At 39.6% G+C, this 21,880-nt stretch overlaps 1 non-coding gene across 1 annotated transcript; it reads left to right on the top strand.

The window, feature by feature from the left end:
• Nucleotides 1–15,274: 15,274 nt before the first annotated feature.
• On the top strand, nt 15,275–15,381 carry LOC140851400 (small nucleolar RNA R71). Its single transcript, XR_012134152.1, has one exon. It is a non-coding gene; the product is annotated as a small nucleolar RNA R71 (small nucleolar RNA).
• The last annotated feature ends 6,499 nt before the right edge of the window (nt 15,382–21,880 follow it).

Genomic DNA, 21,880 nt, shown 5'->3' with positions numbered 1-21,880 from the left:
CAAATGATTGTGCTTAATACTAATTATTCTTTAACAACTATCCATACTTTCTACTTAATGTCTCTACACTGTAGATTAGAGACTCATCTATCTCAAAAAAAGTGAATTGTGCGTCGGTCTATCTAGATAGATCGTCATCCCTATGACTATCCTATGATTGAGAACAATTTAGGAATCAATCATACATACCTCTAATTCTCAACACTTGAGAATATGTATCGTAACATCAATTCTAAGGATGATTCAAGGACACATAACACTTGAATGAAAAATAAAAATTTATCTTTTTATTGATTAAATAATAGTTTAAGTATAAATATGGGTCATAGAATGAACAATATTATCAGTCAATAATTAGCTTCTAGGACATACATCTAACAGAGTCCTCATCCAAAAGGATGAGGAGTGTCCAGTTAGAACTCTTTGTCTCTAATTCGTAGTAGTCCTAGATGGAAACTGGGTCGGCCGTGGCTATAAGACCACATGTTGCTGCATTGGGGTCACTCCAGACCCCTCCTTCATTAGACTGGGCCCACCTCCCTTTGGAGGGTCAGCAAGGTTCAAGGTGGATCCTCATCTGTCTGGGGGCAATCAGAGGTTTGTCGAGACTGCAAAGGAGATTTTCATCGTGGCTAGGCTCCGATGCATCAAGGAGTTCAAAGCCTCAGGGGACTTCGAGGATGAGCTTATCGAGGTGTCTTCGATTGGATTCATTTAGGACTTCGAGGATTGCAATGCTTGCCTTTAAGAAGATGGTCCCAAAGTTGGATTTGAGGTACCTTCATCTTGGCAACAGTGATGAAGAGGTCGGGGCATTCTCTTCAAACGAAGATTAGATCTTCATCTCTTTGTATTTACTTTTGGTGCCTTCACTTCAGTGAAGCTTTTATAATAAAACTTTTAACTAATAAAAAATATGTATTTTCACTATGTGTACCTCTCATTCAAACCTTTCACTTTCCTGTGATGTTGGTATGGTCAGCTCTTTGCCTCAATCAAGGGCTCGAATTGCTCAGATAGGTCGGCTTGATTGATTCCATGTTCAAGTTAAAATCTTTCTTGACATTGTCTGAAGCTTCTGCTTCATCTACATATGATGAATGGATTTTTGAAAGTTTCAGGCTCGCTTACATGCCAAGCACCGAATGCTGACTAGCATTACATTGCTTTCATGAATCAGAAGATGATTCACCCCAATTATATGATAGAGAATTGTACAGTTTGGAGATCTGCTAGGACTCGCATTTAACACTGATATCCACTTTCCAAGAAGTGTAGCTTTTGAGGCCTTTAAGGTGGCGGCATCTATCACACAGTTAGAGGGGTGTTTGAATTTACCTGGGCCTGCTCCTATAAATAGGAGTTCTACTGCCTGTAATTGGTATTGCCTTAGTTATCTTTCTCAATATTATGGTGGAGCTACCTTGTCTAATGTCAGAGGGCTGTCAGTGCCTTTCTCCATCTTGGGAGATCTCCTTCCCCTTAGTCAATCACCATAAGCTTTGGGGAGCACTTTAGTGGACATCCCGCTTTGGTATGGGAGGTGTTGAGAAATTCTATTTTTCTAGTTGAGGGTTGCAGAGGCCACCATCTGGGCTTTTCGATACCTTGTCTTCTATGGTTAAGTCTTGGACCTTTCTAGAGAGCTGGCTTCTTCTCTCGCCTAGAGCTTCTTTCTAGCCTTCCTTGAAGATGCATCGTGAAGGTGAGTGGGATTCCAAAAGGGAAGCACCCACGCCATCATCAATGCCCTTTTGGGGAGGTCGGTGAGTGTCATCGATCGAGGAGTCTTGCACTCTCTATCAGGGATAGCATCATCTTGAAGCCTATCTCATGCTTTGAGGATGTCGGTCGAGCCCCTTTTAATCCTTTCTTCTTTCTTTGCTATAATGAGCTTCGCTGAAATGTACATGAACCTTTTAAATGAAACACTTCCTTCATTGAGGCTCTTTTTGGTGTATCATCCGGTGCTCTCCTTATTACTTTAAGATGAGTCAACTCTTCTACTGTATTCGTCGCCGGCTTCCACTAGCATTGTAAGATCTCTAGAGGATTGATCCATGTTAGCTACAATGGGCCATGTGGCTACAGTAGGCCACGTTAATTTTTTGAGGACTTGTCTTGATTGTCTTCAGTGGGCCATGTGGCTACATTGGGCCATGTTGACAACTACAGTGGTGTTTTTGGTTACAATGGGCTGTATGGCTATAGTGGGCCATCCGTAGCTATAGTGGGACATGTTGGATTTTTTGAGAACTTGCCTCGATTGGCTTTAGTGGACCAAGTGGCTATAGTGGGCCATGTTGATGGCTAGAGGCCACCCATGGCTACTTTAGGCTATGTTGACGTCTACAGTGAGCCATCTCAACTACAGTAGGCTGTGTGGCTATAATAGACCATGTTAACAGTTATAATGGGCTGTGTGGTTACAGTGGGCCATCCATGGCTATAATGAGCCATATTGATAGCTACAGTGAGCTGTCTCAGCTACAACAGGTTGTGTGGCTATAGTGTGCCACCTGTGGCTACAGTGGACCACGTTAGATTTTTTGAAGATTTATCTTGATTGGCTACAGGGGCCATGTGGCTATAGTGGGCCATTCATGGCTACAGTGGAACACGTTGATGACTTAATGGGTCGTCTCGACTATAGTGGGCTGTGTAACTACAATGGACCATCCATGGCTATAGTGGGTCATGTTAATGGCTGTAATGGGTCATGTCGGCTACAGTGGGCTGTATGGCTATAGTGAGCTACGTTAACAACTATAATGGGCCATATTGATGGCTATAGTGGATCGTCTTGGCTATAATGGGCTATGTGGCTATAATGGACCATTCATGGCTATAGTGAGCCATATTGGATTTCTTGAAGACTTAACTCGATTGGCTATGAGGGACCATGTGGCTACAGTGGCCATGTTGACAACTATAGTGGGCTGTGTGGCTATAATAGGCTATCCATGGCTACAGTGGGCCATGTTGATGGCTACAATAGATGGTGTGGCTACAGTATGCCATCCATGACTATAGTGGGCCATGTTGATAGCTACAGTTGACCGTCTCGACTATAGTGGGCCATGTTGATAGCTACAGTCGGCTGTCTCGACTATAATGGGCCATCTATGACGATAGTGGATCTTGTTGATGGCTACAGTGAGCCGTCTCAGCTACAGTAGGCTATGTGACAATAATGAGCCATCTCGGCTATAGTGGGCCATGTTGATGGCTATAATGAGCCATCTCGATTATAATGGGCCATTTGGCTATATTGGGCCATGTTGAACTTCTCAATGGTAGGGCCTACTCATCCTAGGAACCTCAGGGAGCTTCTCGCCCTCTTTTGGACATTGAGCCTAATGGGTGCTCGAGGCCTCATTCATGTGTGAAGACCAATAGAGGATCCGATTATCTGATTGGGTTATTAGCCTTTCGATATTGCTTTTAAGGATATCACTATTGGGGTTGTGCATCATTTGACATGGTCTTTGCTCCAACCTCTCCTTTTCTAGATCGGTTGGTAATTTTAGCCTTCAAATAATATTATAAACAGAGTGTTAGATAGGTTTGTATTATAAATGAAAATCATATTTACATCATGGCTAGCAGTCATCGGTAGAGCGACGATGATGCCATTGGCTTTCCTTAAAGAGTTAAGTAGAAGAGTGATACCCCCTGGGGCACCATTCTCTTTTCTCCCTGATTTCATCTCCTTTCCCCCATGCCTCTAGCTAGGGTGGACATGGCATTGATAACATCGGCCATCAGCCCATTATTGTTGTTCTCTTCATTGGGGGCTCGATCCTACCACTCTCGCATATACTTGCTAAGATAGCCATTGGGGATCAAAGCTTCAATCTTGTCCTTGAGTTGGTGGCACTCCTTAGTGTCATAGCCATGATCACAGTGAAAGCAACAGTACCTCCTTCTATTCCTCCTGTCTGAGGGGGACTTTATCAGCCTGGATCACCATAGATATCCTTGGACTTCAATCTCCATCAGGATCTAAAATCATGGATAGATAGAAGAGTGCAACTGTTGAATCACCAAGGACTTCTTGGGTGATAGCTCTTTCATGGCCGAGAAGATTTCCTCTTGATTCAAGCCACTCAGGGATCTTCCCAACTTCTCTTCTTATTGGAGATATTCTTTCCTTTCGTTTGTGTATGGAGCTCTCGAGCTTCCTCCACCTAGATATACTTTTGGACTTGGCTAGCAGGTCAGCATAGTCTCTCAAGAACTTCTTATCAAGGGAGAAAATGAGGCACTTATTCCCTAAGCCTTGTTTAATTGCTAACATTGCCATCGACTGGATGAGGTCTTATACCTCGAGCATAGCAACATTGAAGCATGCAACGTAGTCATGCAATAACTCACCCTCTTCTTATCGAAGAGAGAAGAGGTTGTCTAAGTTCCTCAAGTGGAGTCGGCAACAACTAAAGTGGATAATGAATAGTCTGTCGAGCTACTCGAAGGAATAGATGAACCCTAGCTGAAGTCCAGAATATCACGTTTGTGTCAACTTTCTGAGGATAACCAGAAAAGCAAAATATAAGAGGGTGTCTAAAGTGGCCTAGGGCATCATGAGGGTTCTATAACCCTATAGATGATCAAGAGGATCTATGGAGCCATCATATGGCTCTAGTAGAGGTACCTTGAATTGGCTCAAGATCGATTTCTCCAAGATGGCCTAGATGAATGGTGGTCGAGAGTTGAAGTCAAAGATGTTACTACAACATTGAGACCCAATCTAGACTTTGCTAAAGTGATGCTTGATGTCTCGAACTCTCTTATTGAGCTCCACCTCCTGTCAAGATCTCTCAAGCTTAGGGGAGTGGGCCAAGATTGAATTATCGATGGAGAAGAGCTTCTCTGCTGTGTTCCTTCCCTCAGACTTTGATGGGAAGATGAATGGATTGGGATGGTGATGGAGTGGTGTGAATGCTATCAGAGGATGGATCTCAAACTTTGAGAGCGAGACCGTCGACTGAGATGGGTGGGAATCACCTGAGGATTCGGTTCCACCTATAGCTATTGCTACTACTCCATCACTTGTTAGACCCATTGCATAGCATCAGTCAATGCTTGGATCCAGTGGGTCAGAGCTTCAAATGGTGGTGGATCATTATGGTCAGAGATTGCTCCATAATGGATCCACGAGAGGCACTACTCCAACTATGATGGATAGATTGTTGGTGGGATGCAGTGGAGTTTTGTACTCTCACCTGCACCATATTTTTTTCTCCTAAAAGGGATCTAGGACCTTTCCTCTAGTTCCAATCTATTGTCGTAATGCTCTGGAGAGGTGTTGATGTGGCTAGAGTCGGATGTCGGTTGAGATCTACGACATTGAAAAGTACCTGCAAAGAAAGCCCACACTCGTCGAGGGTGTTCCGGTGGGGGACCTGTTAGATTAGGTTGGTTTCATGTATGTGTTTTAAAACATTTTCAGATTTATAGAGAAAATAAAAATTTAGATTAAACGCTTTAATCTTTACATGCATTAGATCTAACCTATAAACCACCTAATAGGATCTAACATATGAATACGAACGATTCGATCTAAAATCTGATCTAGAAAATAAATCTAACTGGAGATCTAATCTCCATACCTTTGCACAGATCGATGATCCCCACAGCTGATGATTGTGGTATACTTTGAGATTTTTGGTTAGCCCACATATGTCCGACCTTTACGGGTATCCACATGAGATCTTCGAATCCGATCGGAGGCCTACTTCTTCATCGAGATGCTGGCTCCCTTGCAAAAGACACCTCTTGATGGTTGATATTGCTGATCTCCATCGATCTCTCAGACTCTCTAAGGAAGATGGAATAGAGGAGGAAGAAGAGGAAGAAGATGGGAAAGAAGAACAAGGAGATTCTCTTCTTTTCTTCCTAGAACCCACGCATGAGATCCCTACGTTAGAGATCTAGAGAAGAACTCTTTCTTTTCTTTTATTCCACGCACCAAAGAACCCATTCGCTTCTTTTTCACACCTTCAAAGAGGAACTTTTCCTCTCTCAAATCCATGCTCATAAGAAGACTCTTCTTCCTTTCTTACGCAAGAACCCTGGCTTGAAGAAGGAACTCTTTTTGTTTCTTCCCTTTTCATGCCTCTTGAGAAACCCATGCACAATCTGAATTTTTTCAGATTTCTCATGTTAAAATGCCTCTATTCACCCACGCCTAAAAGCTTTTCTTTTTATAGGTGTTTAGATAGGGTTTAAGAGAGGAGTTTGGGGGCATCCATGAGTTGGATGCCCCCCTATTTTCTTGGCATGTGTAGATGAGTTTCCATCTTGGGTGTGAATATTTCATGCAAACACAAGGCACGAAAGGTTGTTAGTGTGGAATATATTGGCATGTAAGATTTCCTTTTTGGCATGTGGAGTTTCAACAAACTCCTATTTTTTTAGTGTGGAGAAGACCCTTGGAGCGGGAACTCTTTCACGCAAATAAGAAGGTGCATGGCTCTTTTTAAGTGTGGAGATATCTCACACAACAAAAAGTGGACTTGGGGCTTCATATGGCGCAAGGAAAGAGGAGGAATCCATATCCAATTGGGATTTTTTTATGCCTATTTTAAATTAAATCAAATCCTAATCCAATTAGGAATTGATTGGACCCAAAGAGATTAAAATCCTAATCCAACTAGGAACCCAATCTTTCTTGATTAAATCCTAATCTAATTAGGAATTAGATAGCACCCAAATCTTAATCTAATTAAAAATTGATTTTTCTTGCAATTCGATTATCTCATAATCCAATTAGACTTGATCTAATTAAATCTAAGTCAAGCCAAATTGAATCGAAATAAATTAGACTTGATCCAAGCTCCATTGCTCAATCAAATTGAGTCAATTAGCAATCTAATTGCTAATTAATCCTCCTATAACTTACTAACTCTTAGTAAGTTAGACAATTACAATAATTGCATTGGATTAATCATCAATCATATTAATAATTAAGTTCCTCTATGATTCATAATCACAGATCAACTATTTGATCAGACAAAGATCACTTTTGTGTGTGATCCTATTGGTTCTATCTATCTGGTAGTAAGATATACTATCATCGAAACTTCTTTTGATGGATTGAAATAATTTCAACTCTATCCAGCAAGAATCATTGATCATCAAGATGATGCTCGATGAGTCTCATGATCCATTAGTGACATCTAGTAATATATGGTGACAATTCAACAGAATGAAATATTGAACCTCTAGGTATAGTTACCATGTAATTCAATCCTTTTATCATGAGTTCCGACAAGATGAAAGTCATGGATAACTCATCAAATCTCATCGCTTGTCATATGTAACATTCAATCGACCCAAGGTCATAAGTAAATCTTATAAAATTTTTTTCCATCATTCACTCTACCATGGTCATGATCTTCTGAACTCAGTCTTATGAATAACATAGGACTACTCCTTATCTATCAAAATCGATAGATCCCATCTAAGACGCACCCTACTCCTATAGTGAACCTACTACAGCCAACATCTACTACAAAGATTCATATAGCTAGGAACCAGTTTATGTGTAGTCAAACTACAGCAATCCCACTATGAGCAGTCGAGGTACCATAGATCTAAGGACTACTCACACCACTGCAGCATCGAGTATGTCACTGATGAGTAGATAGACATCCATATAACTACTCGTATTGATCACACTTAGTACCATTGTTCTCTAATAATTACTAGCACTTTCGCTCTAGTATCGTGGTGTGCAAATCTTAAAATTTGTAAATAAAATCGCAAGCACAGTGTGCAGAGTAGCATGACCAGCGAGTACGGGTCGATCCCACAGAGACTTTTTTAAAATGATTTTCAAATCTATGCTCAAGCGAGCTTTAACGAAAATCGAAAATCGAAAGTTGTTTGCTAAAGACAATAGACTAAGGATCTAGGTTTTTTGAATCCACTAGATCTAGATTAGGAAACTTTACCTAGATTTTTCTTATTGATCCTAACGACTACTCCTCTTGTCTTTCCCAAGCATAGATTATGAAGGGACTAAGGTCCAACGATAACCCATCAAGATTCTTTACAGAGGAGTAGTAACTAGGATCCCTTAGGGTTTTCTCCTCCTATGCACTGAATCAAGCATGAACTATGAAGGGACTCTGACCCAACTGTAGTTCATCAAAAATTCTTGGCAAAAGAAGAGAAAAAGAAATCTAAGAAAAAGAAAGAATCCTATGTAAAATCCCTACTCATGATCTAGCTTCATCGCAAACCCTAGAAGGGATGCTTAGCTAGACATGATCTAAATCTACTTGCAAAATTTAAATGCAGAAAAATAAACTATCCTAATTTCATAAATTAAACTATCCTAATTGCATAAATTTAAACTGCATAATTTAAACTAACCTAATTGCATAAAATTAAATTGCATAAATTAAACTATCCTAATTGCAAGAAAAATAAATTGCATAATGTAAAGAGATAAAATTACATAAAAATAAGATTTTATATAAAAAAAAAATTATTACAAAAATCTCAAAGCTCGAGGCTTGAGAAGAAAGCTAAAAACCCCACTATCTAGGGTTACAAGCTTGATCGGAAGGAAAGAATCATTAAAACAAGAGCCTTTGGGGCTTTTTATAGGCATTTGGGGGTTATAAGGTTTTCAAAACTTTAGATGTGGGACTAAGAGGTTTTAGAGGACTGTTAGGGGGATTTAGGGGCTCAAATCTCGCTCAAAAAGTACTTAAATTCATCAAGAAACCTTAGAAATTGTTTCAGCCGTCCGATCTTCATCTAAAGGACCCAATTCATCTAATAAATCAAGCCGGAAGCGATTCTGGGCCGTCGGATCATGATCTGGGTGAAGCGCTGCCGTTGGATCGCGCTGTAGAGATGGGATCAGGTCGGATGCATCGCGGACCGTCCGATCAAGGCGCTGGAAGATTTCGTCCGTTGGATCGCGCTGCAGAAGGATCCCGTGTTGTCCTAGTGTTTATTGATTCTTGCAATTGGCTTGATTACGGTTGGATCTTGACCGGCTGCGATGGTGGCCGTCCGATGATGCAAAAATGTGGAGCGTTGGATCTTGATCGGACCATCGAGTGATGTGAAGTTACCAGGTTGCCCTTCGGACCTTCTTCCCTCTCCTCATGAGCCCTGGACCGCGGCGTGGACCGGGCTCGCGATGCGTTGCGGTGAGCCGAGACTCGCTGATTGGCTGGTTTATGGTGCGCCGATGGGTCCATGGTCCAGGCGCCTGTTGCTGTGGACCAGGCGGCTAACCAGATCACCAAATCAGTTGATTTTTGACCAATTTTGACCTGATTTGACTCGGGTTTGACCCAATTGAGTCTTTTTCTTCATTCTTCAATTTCTGGGTCAATTTAACTCCATTTTGCATAAAATTTATGCCGTTGGAATCTTTTTTCCTTGTTCTTTCTATTGATGACCTCTTCTTCTATAAAATATAATAACAAGTATCAATTTCTTAATAAAGTTAGATAATTTAGATATTAATTGATACTTTTTATGTCAATTTGTGACATAAATCACACCCCCCAACTTAATCATTGCTAGTCCCTTAGCAATGTACCAAAATAAGATCATATTCTAAAAAGATCCTTCCTTTGCAAATTAATTTAAGATCGAAATTCAAGAAGTTTTCTAGTATTACTAAGTAATGAGCTTCGAATTAGAATCGGTAGTCAGTCTACTTAGGAGCTTTCTTAGAGTACACTTAAAGTTTTATAGCACTTGTGTGAGTGATAACTAACTTAGTATTTCAGTATTAACTTGTACAGGCCAATTGTATCATTTTTCATAACTTAGTTCGATTAATTTTCTATACACCCCAGATTAAACAAAGAACTAAGGTAGCTTTCACATTGTTTTTTTTTTTTTTTTGCTGAGCATCCTGGCCTTCCCACCATCGTTTGATGCGAATCTCAACACTTGACTTAGGTGAAGAGACCCGGTTACTAGGCTTAGGGCAATCCACATTTACTCTGTGTTTTGTATTTTATTTCAGGCAGGTAGCTCTTTCCTTAAATTCAAATTTCTTCAATTGGGGTGTAGAGAAAATTATCTAATTTAAATAATACTCAAATCCTTAATTGGCCTTACAATTAACACCTACTTTACCTTGTTAGTGTGCATGTGCAATTGGAAGTGCTAATAGTCTTTAAATGACCTAGGCCACCAAGAGTCTAACCAGCTAATCTTCTCCGTGACTCACTACATTTATTAGCAAATACTTTCTAACTTACTCTTATTTCTTTTCTAGATTAATTTATTTCAATTTTTTTTTAATATATTAAATGCAAGAAATAACTCATAGTGGAAGGAAAAGAAAATGATAACACCTGATTTTGTTCAAGCTCTCCCCCCAACTTGACCGACATTGTCCCCAATAGAGTTTATCTAATTTATTTGTCCTAAGCAAACTGAAAACAAAGAAAGTATTAGAAATTAAATAAGCTGGGTTGCCTCCCAGAAGCGCTAGGTTTTATGTCTTCAGCCAGACCAAACCTCGAAGCAATTTAATCAGAATAAGTTGGTTCATAAAGAACCATGGCATCTTCAACAATCTCGATAGATAATTCCAAGAATGGTTTTAATCGTTGACCATTAATTTTAAAGATAACACCATTACTTGGGTTTTCTATCTCAACAGCTCCGTGTGAAAAGACTTCCTTTACTAAAAATGGTCATGTCCATCTAGACCTAAGCTTTCCTGGAAACAGATGTAATCTAGAGTTATATAAGAGCACCTTTTGTCCGATATTGAAAGTTTTTCTCATAATTGATTGATCATGAAATGCTTTGGTTCGTTCCTTGTATATCCTTGCATTTTCATAGGCTTCATTTCTAAGTTCTTCTAATTCATTCAACTGAAGCTTCCTATGGTTTCCAGCGTCGTTCAAATTTGTATTTAGTTGTTTGATGGCCCACATGGCTTTGTGTTCTATCTCAATAGGCAAGTGACATGGTTTACCAAACACAATCCTATAAGGAGACATTCCTAGATTGGTCTTGAAAGCGGTTCGGTATGCCCAAAGTGCATCAATTAATTTCAAAGATCAATCCTTTCTATTGGCACTAACAGTTTTTTCCAGGATCTGTTTGATTTGTCGGTTTGACACTTCAACTTGCCCACTAGTTTGAGGATGATATGGTGTGGCCAATTTATGGGTGACATTATACTTTTTCATCAATATTGCAAAAGGTCGGTTACAAAAATGGGTTCCCCGATCACTAATGATTGCCCTAGGAATACCGAAACAGGAGAGAATATTTTCTTTAAAAAACTTAATGACCATTTTGCTATCGGGTGTTCTACATGCAATTGCTTCTACCCATTTTGAAACATAATCAACTACTACTAGAATATATTCATTTCCAAAGGAATTTGAAAATGGTCCCATGAAATCGATCCCCAAACATCAAAAACTTCAACTACCAAGATTGGGTTGAGTGGCATCATGTGTCGCTTGGTGATTCGACCCATTTTCTGACATTGAGCACAACTTTTACAATATTCATGAGCATCCTTAAACAAATTGGGCCAATAAAAACCACATTGGAGAACCTTAGCAGCAGTTTTCTTAGACACGAAGTGACCCCCACATGCTTGATCATGACAAAAAGATAAAATATTCATGACTTCGTTATCTAGGATACACCTTCTAATAATTTGATCAGGACATTGTTTAAAAAGATAAGGATCATCCCAAATGAAATACTTCACTTGGACAAAGAATTTATATTTATCCTGCTTAGTCCAATGAGAAGGTATCTTACCTATGGCTAAATAATTTACAATATCAGCAAACCAAGGTTTAGTAGACACAGACATGAGTTGCTCATCTGGGAAAGATTCATTGATGGGTGGTTCACTAGATGGTGCGACTGAAATTCGGGACAAATGATCTGCTACAATGTTCTCAGTGCCTTTCTTGTCCCTAATTTCTAGGTCAAATTCTTAAAGGAGCAAAATCCATCTGATTAAGCGTACCTTGGCATCCTTCTTTGCTAGGAGATGTCTAATGGCTGAGTGATCGGTGTAAACAATGGTGTGGGTCCCAACCAAATAAGATCTAAATTTCTCTAAAGCAAAGACAACGGCAAGGAACTCCTTCTCAGTTGTGGTGTAGTTAAGCTGCGCATCATTTAAGGTTTTACTTGCATAATATATCACTCTGGCAGCTTATTTATCCGTTGACCTAAGATTGCGCCCACAACATGATCGGACGCATCACACATTAATTCAAATGGTTCAGACCAGACAGGAGGATGAATGATTGGAGCTGATACAAGTACTTTTTTTAAAAATTCAAAAGATTCCAAGCACTCATGAGTAAATTCAAATTTGGTATCCTTTGCCAAAAGATTAGTCAGTGGATGTGCTACTTTGCTAAAGTTGGCAATAAACCTTCTATAGAATCAAGCATGACCTAAAAATGAACGTATTTCTTTCACAGATTTAGGTGGTGGAAGACTTGCAATTAGATATATTTTGGCCTTGTCCACTTCAATCCCCTTTTTAGAAATGACATGGCCAAGAACTATTCCCTGTTTGACCATAAACTGATATTTTTCTCAGTTGAGAACTAAGTGCTTCTCTTTACATCGTTCTAGAACTAATTGTAGGTGATTCAGACACTCGGAGAAGGTTAGGCCAAAAACAGAAAAGTCATCCATAAAAATTTTTAGAAATCGTTCTATCATATTTGAAAACATGCTGATCATGCATCTCTGGAAGGTTGCCGGTGCATTACATAGTCCAAAGGGCATTCATCTATAGGCAAAAGTACCAAATGGACAGGTGAATGTAGTCTTTTCTTGATCTTCAGCGACTATGGGGATCTGGTTGTAACCGGAGTATCCATCAAGAAAATAGTAAAACTCTTGTCCGGCTAGTCTTTCCAACATTTGATCAATAAATGGCAAAGGAAAGTGATCTTTCCTTGTTGCAGCATTCAACTTTCTATAGTCTATACAGACCCTCCATCCCGTTTGGGTCCTAGTTGGGATAAGTTCATTTGCATCATTTTGGACCACTGTTACCCCAGATTTCTTGGGTACTACTTGAACTGGGCTTACCCAAGAGCTATCAGAAATAGGATAAATTATTTCACTATCTAGGAGTTTCAGAATCTCTTTTTTAACTACATCCTTCATAGCTGGATTAAGCCTTCTTTGGGCTTCTCTTGTTGGTTTAGCCTCTTCCTCTAAGTATATTCTATGTTAAACTATAGAAGGGCTTATTCCTTTGATATCTGCTATGGTCCAATCTATTGCTTCTTGATTTGCTTTTAGAACTGACACTAACTCCTCCTCTTGCTTGGGATCTAGGTCTGATGCAATAATTACAGGCAAAGTTTCTTTGGGTCCTAGATATGCATACTTGAGATATTCTGGGAGGGGTTTCAGTTCTAAAATGGGTGCTTCCTCTATCGATGGTTTAGGTGATGATTTCACCATATCAATGATTGGTTCAGTGGGAAGTGTCGATTCCTGATTAATCTGATTTTCTTTAAGTATTTCATTGACATCCTCAGACTCATGGATTAACCAGGGGTTAGACTCTAGGTCGACTTCATCATCACTAATGTCAATGGATTCATAAATACCATCTTGGACTACATTGACATCAGCATGAGAAGAGGATTCCTGTTCTAAGTTAAAAATATTAAGCTCAATGGTCATATTCTCAAAGGATAACTTCATTAGATCATTTCGACAATTGATTTCAGCATTGACCGTAGCTAAGAATGGTCTTCCTAAAATGACAGGTATATGTCCTTTAGGATTCGCAACTGGCTCAGTCTCTAAAATAATAAAATCTACAGGGAAAATGAAATTTTCAACCTTTATCAGAACATCCTCGACCATTCCCTTAGGGATCCTGAGAGATCTATCGGCTAACTGTAATGTGATCCCAGTAGGTTGAAGTTTTTCTAATCCTAGTTGCTCATACACCGAATATGGAAGGATATTCACACTAGCTCCTAGATCTAGCAAGGCCTTTTTTATATTGGTTTCTCCAATAACACAAGAAATTGTTGGAGCTCCAGGGTCCTTATATTTAACTGGCACATGGCTAGATAGGTATGAACTGACACTTGCAACCAAAAATGCTTTCTTTGGTACATTAGTGGTCCTTTTCCTAGTGCAAAGATCTTTTAAAAATTTGGCATAAGTTGGAACCTGATGGATTATATCTAAAAGAGGAATATTAACTTGGACTTGTTTAAATACCTCTAAAATTTTGTCTAAATGTTCAGATTTATTGGATTTCAGTCTGTTTGGAAAAGGAGCTCTAGGACTTTTAAGTACTGGACTAGGTGAATTTTTAGTTTCTGGTGCTTGAGGTTGAAAGGTAGTAGTTTTAGAAGGTGACTCGGCAGATGAGTCCTCTATATCATCAAGTGCAACTACCTTATTGTCTATTTGTTTTCCCGATCTTAAGGTATGAATGGCATTTACACCATTAACTTGGTTTCCTTGTTGGGGTCGTGGACCATTTTGGTTCCTAGGATTTGGCTCAGGTTGGCTAGGTAACCTACCATGTTCTCGTTCACTAATGGTCGAAGCCAGCTGACTTACTTGCATTTCCAGACGGGCTATAGCTTGGGTGTTATTATTTATGAGTTGACCTGTGGTTTGCATAAAGCTGGTATGTATCTTCATCATGGCTTCTAGGCTTTTCTTTAAAGAGATAATTTTCTTGTCATTATCATGGAAGCCTGGTGGGTTGTTCATCACTGGGTTGGACCTTAGATTTTGCTAATTGAAATTTGGATTGCCTACATTAGGATTCTGGGACCATGAGAAATTCGGGTGATTCCTCCAACCTGGGTTATATGTGGGTGCATAAGGATTGTTCAATGGTCCTTGATAGGTGGCATTCACCTGTGCACACTCATTCGAGTAGGAACATTCTTCTAAGACATGGTCTGGTGCATTGCACCCTTTACACATGGGTGCAGATATTTGATTTACATTGGCTGGTCTCTGTAATTCTAAGGCTTCCAATCTACGTGTTAAGGTTGCAATCTTGGCCTCTGATGCTAGGGTTGGTTGAATTTGATGCATTCCTCCTCTTGAAGGTGTAGCTTTATCAGGTTCCCTAGTTGTTTTCCACTGTAAATTTTTCTCGGCTAGGTCTTCTAAGAATTGTCAAGCTTCAGTAGTTTCTTTGTCCATAAATTGGCCTTGGCACATGGACTCTAGCATGGTTCTTGAGTTTGAATCTAACCCCTCATAGATGATCTGGCATAATCTCCAAGTTTCTATTCCATAGTGTGGGCATTGGGTCAAAAGATTCTTGAAACGATCAAAGTACTTCCAAAATGATTCACCAGCTAGTTGGTAAAATTGATTTATTTCATTCCTAATCCTAGCTATTTTATGATGGAGGAAATACTTTTTCAAAAATGTTCTCACAAAGCCCTCCCAGGTAGTGACAGAATAGTTTGGCAGACTATAAAGCCACTTCTTAGCATTATCCTTAAGGGCAAAGTTGATTAATCTAAGTTTGACCTCATCCTCTGTTAATTGCAGTTTCATGGTTGCACATACCTCCTCAAATTCTCTAATAAATATATAAGCATCCTCTAATCCTGTGAATTTTGGAAGCATATTTATGATTTGAGGTTTGATTTCAAAATTGTTAGCTGTGGGTTGTGGCAACCTGATACAAGATGGTTGGATGGAGCCAACTGGATAACACAAATCCTTAAGGGTCATGGGTTGGATTGGTTCAGCCATTGGAACAACAGGAATTGACTCAATTCTAACTAGACGACCTGACACTCTTCTCCACACACGAGGTGTACGGTTCTCGATGTTTATACAATTTTTTTATAAAATTTTTATGTATAAGAAAAAGAAAGAAAAGGAAAAAAGTTCTAAAGAAAAGATCCTAAGGAGTCCTAAATCTAAAGAAAAGTAACCAAATTAATTTAAATTTTAATAATTTTTTTTTTATTTTTCAAACAAGTGAAACAATAAATTAAACTCAATCTATCCTAGGGTTAACCTAAATCTAGACAGCTCCTAACTGTTCCAAGATGACCCTTCAAGCCTTCCAAGTGGAGATTGATCAACTAGTTAGCCAGGTAAGTATAAGAGGTGGGAGGTTCACTCATCGTTGCCTTTCTAGACACCAAACGAGTTGGCCAGACCAGCAACTGAACCAATTTAACAAACCACCCTCAGAGACTTGCCTAGACACCAACTAATCAAACAACTCAAACTTGGTAGAACTCTTAGGGTTCCTTGTCCTATTGAGCTCGAATTCCTTAAGGTTGACGTCTAATTGATTTTAAGATTAAAGGTCTAGGTAATGCAATATGATGGAGATGGTTTTTGGGCTAAGGAAGGGTAATGAAATCTCCACCTTATCTTGTTAATAGGTTGATGCCCTTAGATTAATTATGAAAATGCAAATGCAAATAAACAAGATGACCAAGAATGTAAAAGATTTTAATTTAGAATTTTTTTTTTATTTTGATATTTTACTTCACGATTATGAAATGTCTTTTGTTTTGTTTTTTTTTTTTATGATTAAGTAAATTCAAATGATTAGGTCTAAAAGGAAAAGTAATTAACTAAAAATAAAAAAAAAAAATTAGAAGCGTACCTGAGTTTTCCAGCAATCACCAACTAAATCTAGAAACCTAAAGGAAAAAAAAAAAGAGTTATAAAGCACGAAGAACAAATATTTGAAAACAATTTAAAATGCCAAATCTCCGGCAACGGCGCCAAAAACTTGATGTGCAAATCTTAAAATTTGTAAATAAAATCGCAAGCGCACAGTGTGCAGAGTAACACGACCAGCGAGTATGGGTCGATCCCACAGAGACTTGATTTAAAAATAATTTTCAAATCTATGCTCAAGCGAGCTTTAACAAAAATCGAAAATCGAAAGTTGTTTGCTAAAGACAATAAGACTAAGGATCTAGGGTTTTTGAATCCACTAGATCTAGATTAGGGAATTCTACCTAGAATTTTTTTTATTGATCCTAACGACTACTCCTCTTGTCTTTCCAAAGCATAGATTATGAAGGGACTAAGGTCCAACGATAACCTATCAAGATTCTTTACAGGGGAGTAGTAACTAGGATCCCTTAGGGTTTTCTCCTCCTATGCACTGAATCAAGCATGAACTATGAAGGGACTCTGACCCAACTGTAGTTCATCAAAAATTCTTGGCAAAAGAGGAAGAAAAAGAAACCCTAAGAAAAAGAAAGAACCCTATGTAAAACCCCTACTCATGATCTAGCTTCATCGCAAACCCTAGAAGGGATGCTTAGCTAGACATGATCTAAATCTACTTGCAAAATTTAAATACAGAAAAATAAACTATCCTAATTTCATAAATTAAACTATCCTAATTGCATAAATTTAAACTGCATAATTTAAACTAACCTAATTGCATAAAATTAAATTGCATAAATTAAACTATCCTAATTGCAAGAAAAATAAATTACATAATGTAAAGAGATAAAATTGCATAAAAATAAGATTTTATATATAAAAAAAATTATTACAAAAACTTCAAAGCTCGAGGCTTGAGAAGAAAGCTAAAAACCCCACTATCTAGGGTTACAAGCTTGATCGGAAGGAAAGAATCATTAAAACAAGAGCCTTTGGGGGCTTTTTATAGGCATTTGGGGGTTATAAGGTTTTCAAAACTTTAGATGTGGAACTAAGAAATTTTAGAGGGCTGTTAGGAAGATTTAGGGGCTCAAATCTCACTAAAAAAGTACTTAAATCCATCAAGAAACCCTAGAAATTATTTCAGCCGTCCGATCTTCATCTAAAGGACCCAATTCATCTAATAAATCAAGTCGGGAGCGATTTTGGGCCGTCGGATCATGATCTGGGTGAAGCGCTGCCGTTGGATCGCACTGCAGAGATGGGATCAGGTCGGATGCGTCGCGGACCATCCGATCAAGGTGCTGGAAGATTTCGTCCGTTGGATCGCGCTGCAGAAGGATCCCATGTTGTCCTAGTGTTTATTGATTCTTGCAATTGGCTTGATTACGGTTGGATCTTGACCGGCTGCGATGGTGGCCGTCGAATGGCGTAAAAATATGGAGCGTTGGATCTTGATCAGACCATCGAGTAATGTGAAGTTACCAGGTTGCCCTTCGGACCTTCTTCCCTCTCCTTATGAGCCCTGGACCGCACGCGTGGACCGGGACTCGCGATGCGTTGCGGTGAGCCGAGACTCGCTGATTGACTGGTTTATGGTGCGCCGATGGGTCCATGGTCCAGACGCCTGTTGCTGTGGACCAGGCGGCTAACCAGATCACTAAATCAGTTGATTTTTGACCAATTTTGACCTGATTTGACTCGGGTTTGATCCAATTGAGTCTTCTTTCTTCATTCTTCAATTTCTGAGTCAATTTAACTCCGTTTTGCATAAAATTTACGCCGTTGGAATCCTCTTTCCTTGTTCTTTCTATTGATGACCTCTTCTTCTGCAAAATATAATAACAAATATCAATTTTCTAATAAAGTTAGATAATTTAGATATTAATTGATACTTTTTATGTCAATTTGTGACATAAATCAGACAGCCTCGAGCAGAAGATTCAGAGGATTAGGTACCACTTAGGTGACATTCAGGTGGTCAGCCAGAGAAATGATAATGTTGGCTTTACAACTTGACAGCCTCTTCTTCATCAATCAAGAAGAAGGTGAATCTCTGTGAGATTATGTGGCATGTTTCGACGTAGTCACATTGGAGGTCCGCAACTTGGATGAGAACGTTGACATGTTATCCTTGAAGCGAGGCCTCCACAATGACCATCTCATCTACTTGCTCAACAAGACATTTCTGAGAGATTAAGTTGACCTCCTGACTTGGGCCTACAAGTACTTGCAAATCGAGGAGGGCCAGGTTGCACGTCAGCAGGAGGGGGGTCACACCTGAACTAGCTTGGAGCTAGATCCTCCTGACCAACAAGAGCCCACTTCGATGCTATAACAACTATGCTCCACTAACTATCCCTCGAGCTCAAATTCTAATGGAGATTGAGGGCCAAGGCTACATTCGCCAACCTCCATCGATGAAGACTCCACCAACAAGGAGGGATAAGGGGAAGTACTGCCATTTTCATACTGACCACAGTCATGATGCCGAGGAGTATCTCCAATTGAAGGATGAGATCGAGGCTCTTATTCATAGAGGCTAAATCGAAAGATATATCTGGGAGCATTAGAACCCAACACCTAAGAAACCATCTTGAAATCAGTCTGATAAGGAGAATAACACCAACCAACCTATAGCTGGTGATCAACATGATCTCAGGCCTTCATAGTGGTAGGGGTGCAGCAGACCATGTTGAAAGTCTGAAGAGGTAGAAGACCAAACAAAGGAGGGGAAGAGAGTGAACAAGGGATATTACTGACCTTTGAGGAGCTTAGACTCCCTATGATAATATTGTCATCGTATTAATGATGATAGCAAATGTCATCGTATTAATGATGATAGAAAACAAGGCTTTGATGAGACCTCCATTCTAGTAATGATGATAATATTGTCTTACCAGTAAGTTATATGTCTATTGACTATGTCGATAAAAGTGCACCCTTGAGCTTTGATACAAATTTTCTGTTGAAGCAACGAAGGAACTAACTCTCCAAGGACCCCACATGATCACCTGGGACTATCATCCACAAACAAGTTGAGCAGAAGCTGAGGATAACTATGAAGGGGCTAGTCCTCCAAGGATCCCACATGCCACTTGATGCTCCTCGGCAAGTCGAGTAGAAGCTGAGGATGATGATGAAAATCACCATCGATCGACTTCAAATCAACCTTAGATGACTCCTCCTATGGGTCCTCTAAAATATCCCCATGAGAGTCAAATCAAGGGAACGATAATAACTTAGCACTGACCTTAGGCAGACATTCATACAAGGCACACAAAAGAGATAATGGAGGAATACTTCATTCAAAAGATCTGTACATGTTCCATAAAGGGCTTATTACACGACAATTTTATTTGGACAATGTTCGTTATAGTAAAGAAAAGAGACAAGACTTGAGCTCCGTTGACATCCTTGGGCTCAACCATCATCCTCGGGAGCAAATCCGAACAATGCTCAATGAAGTCCTTGGCAATCTCCACATGTGAAGACCTTCCTTTCGATGGTCATCTGTCCTCAGTAAGGGACATTGGGGATGGAATAATAGGTGCCCTCTCAGGAACCCGCCTATCTCCTGGATATTTCACTAAGGAGGGTCAGAAGGCTAACTCACTGGGGGCCAAGAGCAAGCCCTAAAAAGGTCAAAGATCCTTCTTTGGAGCACGATGCTGAAGCAGCCCCTGATGGCCGCTGCTGCAACTCTATCACTGAAGTGGTAGATTTTTTCAATACCTCCCATGCCAAGCTAGAGTACTCATCCTTTGAGGCATTCTATAGCTAGTCAGAGGTAGGAAGAGACTCCCTTAGTTGGGAGAAAGCATCGATTTCACGATGCTGAGTGAGGCAGCACCACCATAATACGGAAGATTATCAGAGAGATGCCAGCCTCAAGCAACAGGATCCTATTTATAAAGGAGTTGGACCTGAATGTCTCCAACCACCCTCTCTGATTGCAAGATAGGTGTCACTATGTGAGAAGCCTTGATGACCATGCTTGCTGAAAGTTAGAGCTCTAGTCATCTTTTCCAATAGACTATCATTAATTGGAAAGCACCAGCATTAAATACCTCAATCCCCTAGGCTCCTGGGTAACACAACTCTTCGATACATAGTCCCCAAGATATCTCAGCTCTAATCAAGATCTCAAAAATTATGTTCCGTAAGGCATTGATAATCATGATAATTATGGGATATTCAGACACCAAACTAAACCTCAACGTCTAAATCAAAAGATCAATCTGTCGGAGATATCTCGGCTCTGGTTGAGACTTCTAAAATTCTGTTCAGCATAGCATCGATGACTAGGGGATTTTCTGACCAAAGTTAGGACCCCCACAAATGAAATCCTCAAAATAGATCTAAGGACACAATCGAAGTTATAGAGTTAGCACAATCTATCCAAATGTGTCGACATAGACTTCGATAATCTACATCAGCAAAAAGGTGATTTCGAGAGCAGTCCCCATTCAAAGAAAATGCCTTTGAATGAGGTTATTGTCAAAAAATAGAACTCTGAAAGAGAGCCAATCATGCAAAGTGGTCGATTATCGAACGATGCCAATGAGTTGGCAAATTCAACCCTACACATGCTCGTAGACCACTTTAGAAAATCAACATTAGATGGAAGACAACCACGATATTGGCTCCACTCGAGGCCAATGACTTGAGGAAAAAATTTCTAAGGTTCAAGAAGACCTCAAAGAGTTACATCGATAATAATCTAATGCCGACTACAGACACCTACCTAGGAGGACAACCTTAGTGGAACAGGGTCTCGAAAACTATTTGATGATAAATGACAAGTTTGGATGTCAATCGATGCTCACAACTTGGTGAAATCTAGGCTTGGTGAAATCTAAGCCTAGATCTACTTATCAAATGGCTTCGAGAAGGACGTTAGACTAAAAATGACTCTAACATCAAATCCATTCCAAGGACTCAGACTATGCTTCAGGCAAGCCAACAAGTAAGCATGCATTTAATAAAAGTTTAATGAAAAGTTTTCATTACAAAAGATGAAGATGAAAATTACAAAAAATAAAGCTAAAAGGGAATAAGACATGGAGGCTCAAAACTCTTCCAAAGATACTTCGACATTGGTAGCCGACTCGGCTACAAGACCTAGAGCAGTGACCAAATCCACAACGGGAAGTCCGACTGTAGTAGGCTCGATTGGATGCTTGGTCGGTGGCTGATCTTCATCGCCGACCTCCATTGTAGGGTCCAATCAATTGAC

The sequence above is a fragment of the Elaeis guineensis genome, chromosome 8 (assembly GCF_000442705.2).
Source record: "Elaeis guineensis isolate ETL-2024a chromosome 8, EG11, whole genome shotgun sequence".
Classification (NCBI taxonomy): domain Eukaryota; kingdom Viridiplantae; phylum Streptophyta; class Magnoliopsida; order Arecales; family Arecaceae; genus Elaeis; species Elaeis guineensis.
Note: the sequence above shows the minus strand (reverse complement) of the source record. Positions and strands in the feature narration are given on the sequence as shown.